This window comes from Neocloeon triangulifer, unplaced genomic scaffold (assembly GCF_031216515.1).
Source record: "Neocloeon triangulifer isolate White Clay Creek 2 clone unplaced genomic scaffold, ASM3121651v1 ptg000014l, whole genome shotgun sequence".
NCBI classification, from domain to species: Eukaryota; Metazoa; Arthropoda; class Insecta; order Ephemeroptera; family Baetidae; genus Neocloeon; species Neocloeon triangulifer.
In genome coordinates, this window is record NW_026775556.1 from 18,617,142 (window position 1) to 18,626,336 (window position 9,195).

Genomic DNA, 9,195 nt, shown 5'->3' on the forward strand with positions numbered 1-9,195 from the left:
TTTCTTTCTTCCTCGGCTCGAGAGAGCGCCGCCTCCCTTCCTCTCTCTCGCAGGAACCTGCAGCGCCGAGTCCTTCTTGCCCGCTTGACGTCACCATTACGTCACCCGCACCTTTGCCCGTCTACGACTAAACGCGTGTTGGCTGCAATTCTGAAAAGAAAAACAAAAATAATATAGAAAAAATTGATTTTTTAATAATTATATTAATCGTTAATATTAGTCTCAAGAAAAGAGAAGAACTCTTTAATTTTTTTTATGTACATAAATTAAAATTAAGCTGCATAGTATTTACTTTTAATCCCAAAAAATATTTTTGAAGTTAAGCAGGGGTAAAAATGGGAACATTAATATTTTAGTTAAATGCATTTTTAATAATTATTTTCATTTTTTTTTTAAATTAAAATTATTTTATTTTAAATGCGTTTATTACGTTAAGTTTTGTATCATAGATTTTATTATTTGCTGTATTTATTTTTTATTGAATATATAATAACACAATTTAATTAGTATTTATTGCATTATAAATAATTTTTTTGTTTTCTTAAGTAAATTTTGAATCTAATCCATCACGTTCCCCCATTCAAGTGCAACTGTCTAATCAAAGAAAAATTGAAAATTCGGATTAATATATCATTTTATAGTCAATTCAATAATGAATCGGTTGAAACTCCTTAAAACTTATAAAATATTACAAAATTATCAAAGAAAATTATTTAATTGCCACTAAATTTATATAAAATATAATAAGAAATTAGCAATTATTCTGCTATAACAATCCTGTACTTTTATGAAATTTCTACTACGATTATGAAAAATTTGACAGATTGATACCATTTAGAATAATATTAATACTGAATAAATTTTTATCAAACGTATAAAAAATGCAATGTTGAATTATTCCAAAAAGCCATAACTGTCTGTTTTCATTCTTTTGAAATTTAGTGCCAGTGGTTCATTGTACAATGACAGAGACAAAGTTGTTGATTCATTATTTTTCCCTCATGGTGCAAACGAAACATTTCACATAATTTTTCTTCTCTCCATTCAGACATTGACGTCTTCATATGAAATTCAACATCAACAATGAAAAATGTAACAGAAAAAGTAGCAAAAATTATAAAGTAGTTCATGATAAAAAAGCCATAACTTTTTCCCAGCATGTTCATATCGGATGTTCCGCAGATCCACGTGAATAATTCCACATGCATTTAGATTCGTATCTGCGTCCATATGTTGTCGAGCAGAAAACGAAAGGAGCATCTCTTGTGTGCGTCCATCGGAGCAAAAATCGTGTGAAAGTCTCTTTATTACAGCTTTTGATACGAGAGTCCAGCTGCTCAATTAGCCCAGTTCGCGGTCTACAAATGAATTTTTTCTGGTGAAAAAGTTCTCGAGAACTTAAAAGGCCGTTGGGGCGGATGTTGAATTATTTTGATTTGGATAAAACAGGTGGCCCCGCGAGAAAAATTTTCTTTGCGCCGTGCAACGTCTCTGCGTGCATATTAACGGACAAATTTCCAGCCAGTGTGGGGAATAATAAAGCTGCCGGTGTGTCTGTGGAAATGTTCACCCTCGCACTTGTGTACTAACAGGTGGCTCTTTTATTTCAGCGAAATTTCTGAAGGGGAGGTGAGGTTTGTTCGCCGCTGTTCCGAATATATAATAATAGTAGTACGGGTGTGTGTTTGCTCCTAGGAACAAATTAAGACGGACAGTTGTGGGAAAACTTGAATGAGTTGAAACGAGAGCACTGCCCCCTTATAATGCATAAATTATTTTTATCTTTAGCGATTTTTGTTTGCCGCTTCAATATGAGATTTATAAAAATGAAATATGAGGTAATTCAAGATCTCATATAATTCTTTGACTTTAATTTTATTTTCCATATTATCTGATTTTTATCATCAATAAGTTCACTCATCACATAATATAGTACAAAATGAATTGATCAAATATGCACTGATGATTTATTAAAATAATGCATTTCAATATCGTTTGAGTACTTTGAGTTAGTACATAATTTTAATGGAAAAATAATGGAAAAAAGAGATAATTCTCAAACATTCATCTGATCAAATTAATGTCAATCTTCAAAGTTTCTCTCATGCTATTTCCTCACTCACGATTATAAATAAAATTTCTTTAAAAACGTTTTAATCATTAAACCAATATTGCATTCATGGAACAATTTATTATTTTTCCGTTTTAATAAATAAAAAATATACTAATAAAAATAAATATTTTTCAATAATTCATTGACATATAAATGTGATGCAAAAAATAAATTAAATAAAAATTAATGATAAATTTTGCAAAATTTTAAGGCACAAAACAGGTACAAAAAAAAATATTTATAATCGATTCCTGCAGACTTTATTTTTGTATTAATTGGTCTACAGTTTATTTCTCCCACACTCAACATTATTTGAACCAGCATTGAACTTTTTATTATTGTAACAATTAACAAATAATCAATAACGAGGATATAAAAAGAAAGCTATTTTATTTACCATAATTAATTCAACCGTAGCTTAAATTTGTAGTGTTATGTTTTGTTAAAAGTGATTGAACATTAATTTCATTCTCTATTCTGATCTACCTTTTTAGTAGAAAAAAATTAGGGTTCGTATTTTCTCAAAAATCTGTGTTTATTGCCCTGTCAAGCACAGAATGAAACGGGAAAATCTTTGCGCTCAATTCATGTAAATTCTAGACAAAAGCTGTAAAATTGGCTCTTTCAAATAACCGCGGCATAATTGCATGAAAAATTTCTAAGATACACAAAAGCACACATTCACTTCTTATGTGGCTGCTGCATGGAAATTGCTTCCATAAACACATAAACGCGTCTCTAAAAAATGCGGAGACGCGCTGAAAATTGTTTGGCCAATTGAATAACATGGAAATGAATTACGCAGACACACGAATCGCGGAATTACAATGAAAACGTTTATTTTCTGTGGAGAGAAGAGTCTGCAGGTTGCGCAAAAATAAACGACTGGGCACTTATATACTTTATCAGAGAGTCTGAATGCTTAAAATTACACAGTGGAAATGAATGGAAAGTGTGTTTACAGCTCCGTGCCGTGTTATTATCAAAAGCAGCATTTGCACAGATGTTCCCGCCAGAGACATTACGTGTTACACCATATGCACGCAATCAGAAAATCGTTTTTCGCCTCGTTTCGTTTTTCGATCGAAAGGCAATAAGTTTTTTCTCCAGACTTGCGTGCTGATTCGGAAACTTTTCGTGCATAAAATTCACTCGGTGTGTATATTTTATTGGCACTCTCTGAGAAATTTGCAATTTGTCTGCGAAATGCTGATTGATGGAGCTATTAGCGACTCTCGAGACGTTTCTTAATTGATGGCCATTTATTCCAGTCATTGTCATTGATTTCTGAGCCACTTTTAAATATTTGATTTCATTCATGCGGTTGGTTGATTTTCAAGTTTTATCATCAAAACCGACCACGTGTTTTAATTTTTCACTCAATTTTTGTATTATTTTCTTGCTTTTAAACTGAATGTTTTTTTTTTATTTTTTTAAAAATAACTAACCAAAAATCATGAAATTTTGTTAAAAAGGGAAGAAGATGGGTGAAAGTTTTAAGTTCCCTTCAACTGAATTTATCTATAAATAAATATATCCATCAATTGAAATATTTGGAAAAATGATAACAAAAAAACACTTAAATTAAACTATAATGGGGAAAATAGCTCACAAATTTAAGGTAGTTTAAATAATTTTAATTAACTTTCTATTCTATAATCTTCTCTTCCTGACACCTTGTCCTCTTGAGAATAATGTGTCTCTTCTATTTTTGTTACTATTGCAGAAGCGACAATTCTACAAAAAACGGCACACAAACGCACTCATGATGGAGCGATAACGAGCTTCTGTCGTTTCCGGCTTTGGTGTATTTTGACTTCCGTCTTTTTAAACTCTCTCGCAAGACGGCGTAGGGTGGTCCTTTAAAAAAGGTAGCAGCAGAAGCTCCAGAAAAGGTTAATCGCCGCGAAATATGACCGTTAAATTTATTTCGGTTCCCATGCTGCGAGTTTCCAACAGATGACTCCGTGTCTCACCAGTTCCAGAAGAAAAAGGTGAAATTAAAGCGGCGCATTATTAAAATGCGTATACAGGCAAAATTAATTAAGAAGCTTATTTTTCTTGCTGAAAAAGGGAAAATAAATTATTCACTCAAAAATATTCAATAATATTTTTGATTATTAGTGCAGTTATAAAAAAATATGTCAAAGAAAAATGGTTGGAAGGTAAATATTGAATTGCTTGACAAAACGGCAAACTTGAAAAGATTTTGCTAAAAATAAAAAACTTCAGAAATCTAAATGATTCACCAACCGCAGTTCAATTAAATAGATTTAATCATTATAAAGTAGAGAAAATTTGAAAAAATTTAAAAAGAAAATTGGAATTTGTTATTTATTAGTAATTAAATTTGCCTTTTTCATGCAATATTTAGAAAATTGTTCTTTTTTGTACTTTTAATTTGCAGTAGCGGTTTGCAGTTGCGTTGCAAGTGGATTTTAACATTTCCTCTATTCCATCACAACGAAGCTCTTGGCAAAATTAATGAGTAAGCACAATGATTGTTGTTACGCGTGTATATCGATAGTGAAAGTGGGATTAAATTACTCGTCAGATTGTGGGTTGCTCTTTCAAATTGAACATGTACCTGTTACACACACGGCGGCAAAACCTGCCCGAGTCTTTCAGCATAATTTGTAACATGAAAGCTGCAATGTGTATTTTAATAAAAAAAAGCAGCAGCTAATTTTCTGTAATGACTATCAGTTGCAAAATCGCTAAGCATTCTTCTGATCAGAAATTTCAGCGACTTCACACGGGTGGGATGGAATTTGGCAGCGTTTGAAAGGTCCATTATTTTACTTGCTCTTTAGAAAGTAAAGAAGTCTGTATAGAAGAAACAAAACACATTCAAAAAGGTGGAAACTAACCTATTGGACAAATTGCAGACTCACCGAGTGTTTCTTTTTTCTTTTTATATAGTGCGTTTTTCTCCCACAAAGGATTACCGAGAATAATCGCAGCCCAGAACAGTTAGGTCCAAATTGAATCAGATTAATCATGCGCAACGCAGAGACTTAAAAGCCCAAGCGACGGCTGCTCTGCTATTTTCTGTCTTTTTTTACGAATTAGGAAAATCGAGAGGGGAAACGGAATCATCATCATTAGGTGCAACATCATATTTATTTTGATGCGCGCCGTTGTTGATGGGATTATTAGGCGTTTCCTTTTCTGGTCGTGAAAAGCCTGTGGCAAAATCAGCTGCTGCGGAGGAGTTCAGCACCGGTGCGAGATGCATTTGCGGAGAATAAGTGGATTTGGATTGTATGCCGTTTTCAGCCGCTTCTTGTGGGCCGTAATTTATATTTTCTATACTGAATTTTTTGTTCCTATTTATCATTGATAGGAAAGATTTAAAAATTATTATTTTTGTATTAAAAATGGTTTTAATAATTTAGGGGAACAATTGCAATGAATATGTTCATTCTAATCCACCACCCATTTTCAAATATTTATATCTTATAAAATATATTTTTACTTATTATAAGACTGAGGGCGATTGTGATATTTACACCAGTGAACTCGAAGCTGCACGCTGGGTCAAAAGTCGATGCGCTGCTTTTCTTATTCTTTCACACAATAATAACACCACCTTTTTATGCAGCGCGTACTTGAACATCAACAGATCATTTACAACTTCCTCAAACAATGGTTGCCATGGAAAATATAATGCATATTTAAGATATATGAGAATTTATACATCTTTTTTGAAAAATTACCCCGACAACTGTACGTTTTTATTATTGAAAGCCAAGATTAGAAAAAATTAAAGTTGAATGTTAATGCGTTAAAATAAGTAACATTTTCAAAACAATGAAATTATTGGATATTATGCACATTTTTCTGCAATGCTCAATGATGGAAGAAAAAACATCATTTTCAACCTTAAAGTTGTTTTCCAGTCACATATTTATTTTGATTTGTTTTTACTTAACATTTTGATTTTACTGATAAAAAAAATGAAAAAATAATCTTATTAAAAAAAAAAAAAAAAAAAAAAAGGATTTGACATCAGAAATATTTAAATAACATTATGGCCAACAAGTTTGGCATTCTAGTGTCAGAAAAAATACATTTGAAAGTAAGAAAATAATTAATTGGCATAAAATTTTAATATTGTATATTTTTGTAGAGGTAGTTTGATTGGAGTAAATTGGGCCCTTTTTATATCTCCTGTATGCGCAATTAGAGAGCAGTAAAAACACCGTATCATAAAACTGCTTTTCTGACCAAAGTGAAAGAAATTATACGCCTCCGTCTGTTGCCAGCAACATTCGCAGATTTGTCCTCTCCGATTTTAACATTGTATAAACGCGCGAATCCATTTTCTCGGCGGCAATATCGTTTGCGGCGTGAAATGTGTTATGGGCCGTAAAGAAGCGGATTTTAATCGAGAGCTAAGTGCAGTGGCCAAAAGCCGTGCGAGTATATATTGTCATAATCCGCAGTTTATTTGTCAGGTCCAGCTGCAGGACTGGTCGTAAATCAAGCCGCAAATTAATCCAGCTGCTGCTTTTCTTGCTTACAATGTATGTATGCGACCGTAAATATTAAGTGGAGAAAGAAATTCGCGCGCAGCCTCATTTACATTTGAGATCGTCTTTCGCCCAGTTTTTCGAATTAAAATCGACCGAGCAGTGGTCGCTTGCGAGAAACTTTTAATTCAATTTAGGTCTCTGTTTGCGAATTGACGCCGTTGACTTTAGCCGCAGACATTCGCTCTTAATTCCGCGACAACTTTTCTCGCCGCACTGTTTGGATCAGTTTGCTGCTGACACTCACTTTGCTTGGTAAAAAATTGTCGCGAACCGAACTGCCGAGATATCCAAAACAAACACATTTGACGATAAAAAAAAATGAATACATCAACTCTCACGACTTGCTTGTTCAGCTGCGAAAACACCAGATATTGCATGAGCCGTGCTTTGCACCAGCCAAGTGCAGCCAAGCATGCGCGAAGATAGATTATTTTGGAAATTTTCAAAAAGTACAAATTTTTAAAAAATATATTTAATTTATTTTAAAAATATACCTTTTGAATTAATCAAACAATAGTGGAATAGCTTTAATTTATTTATTCATATATGATTTGGAATAATCTTTTGTTCAATGGCATCCATGAAAAATTGATAAAAAAAAAACCCAAAAAATTAGGTACATTTACATGATAATGCACATACAATAAATTATGCAAATTGTCTTATGAGTTTTATTACTTTTGGTCAAAAAATCCTCCCCGGCGGGGAATCGAACCCCGGTCTCCCGCGTGACAGGCGGGGATACTGACCACTATACTACCGAGGACTTGTAAGAGATAGGACGTTTGTAGTTTATATGTCTTGCAATAATTAGCATGTACGTTAATAAACGAAATTAACGAAATTTAAATGTAAAGTTATTATTTCTAAAAAGTATTAGTAAGTTTATATTTTATTTTATAGTTAAACTAAAAATAAAAAAATTATAAAAAAATTTTTAAACATCTTTTGTTATCATCATATATATAAATAATTTTTTAGCATAAAATTAATATTGATTTAATTAATTAATTTTTGTAAATCATACTTAGTAAAGTGTTATATATATGAATAAATTGTTAATAAAATTATGTAATTTTTAAGGCTTGAAAAGAAAATTAAAGCAGTCTTAGGTCTACTTCTGCTGGCTCGCTGTGAATCTAATCGTGTAAAAATCTATAATATTATTATCAAAGTCAAAACTAAATTAATGATACAAGGTAATACTACACACTTTCAACACCTTCATCCTATTATACCATAATAGTTTATACCTGGTTCTATGTTGTATTTTTTTTATTCCGTCTCAAATTATCAGTGCCGCCATTAGGACGCGCAATTAAGGGTGTGTCAACAAAGTTTGATGCTTAATAATTATAATTTCATTGACTATAAACCATAAAAACAATAACCAAAATTTAATAATATTCAAACAATTGGGTGGTTCCTTCTGCAACTCATAAGAAGGTCAGTGAATTCAAAGACTTTTCTTTAATCCGACTTTTTTCACAATTTGTGGTGCTAAATTCAAGGTTTATTAAATCATGGAAATGAAGATATCGGGTTTTTCCTCGTTGCAAATTTTTTTTATTCATAAACTAGTAGCTCTACCAGTTTTGGTTAAGGTTTGCGACCCTAATTCATAAGCAAGAAAAAGTAAAAAAAAAATCAGCAAAATTGAAAAACACCACATTTGGAAAAAGTGATATCTTCATTTCCAGATCATCTCCTCAAGTATCAGCAACTTCTTCAAATCATTTTATTTTTAAACCTTTCCCCACAGCTTATTGAAAAAATATTGAAATCTAAAAATCCAAAAATAAAATACAATATCATCCTCCATGCAGTATAAAAAAAACGTATCTCTTATATATTTAGCCAGAGAAGAGCGACATGACCTGAAAAGCAGCCACCAACTCAAATTTCAGTTTGCGAGAGTTGAGTAGCAGGAGAGAGAGGGTCGAATATTTATTGTGTTGTGGCCGTCGCAGAATCAATATACATACATTGTATAAGAGAGAAAGAAAGATGAAATCAGCCAACGTATCTGCTGCGGCGGCAGGAAGAAAGAATGGCCCGCGAGAATAAGTAGCACTGCGCGCGGCAAATAAAATATCGTCGGCGATGGTCATTATTTTTAAGGTAGCATAACAGAGAGAGAGAGAAAGAAGAGAGACGGTTGTTTCGCACCCAATAGGTGTGGCGATTGCCCATTAAGACCCCCGTGCGCACCTGGAACATAAACTTTGAGCGTATGAAAGGCATACGGTACTTCTTATTCTTTCTGTCCGCTCGATTGTTTCACACTCGCTCACTGTCCCGCGCGCACCGCACACATCCACGCAGATCCAGATCGGCCGCAGATAACACGGACGATGTGTCTTTTTACTTCATTAAAAAAATTCATACCATTGTAAAAAGCCATTCGCACCTCAGTGAACATTGTGGCTAGAATTTTTTTCTTAATTTCATAAATTTAATGCTGCATAAATTTAGAATTAAATTTAAATAACCTCTTTTTCAATTTAGTTTTAAAGTTCATATAGGGAAACCAACAATAAGCCT

The 9,195-nt window shown here is 32.7% G+C and overlaps 1 non-coding gene across 1 annotated transcript; it reads right to left on the reverse strand.

Annotated features, from left to right (window-relative positions):
* Positions 1-7,345: 7,345 nt before the first annotated feature.
* Positions 7,346-7,417, reverse strand: Trnad-guc (transfer RNA aspartic acid (anticodon GUC)). The gene has a single exon. It is a non-coding gene; the product is annotated as a tRNA-Asp (tRNA).
* Positions 7,418-9,195: the final 1,778 nt, after the last annotated feature.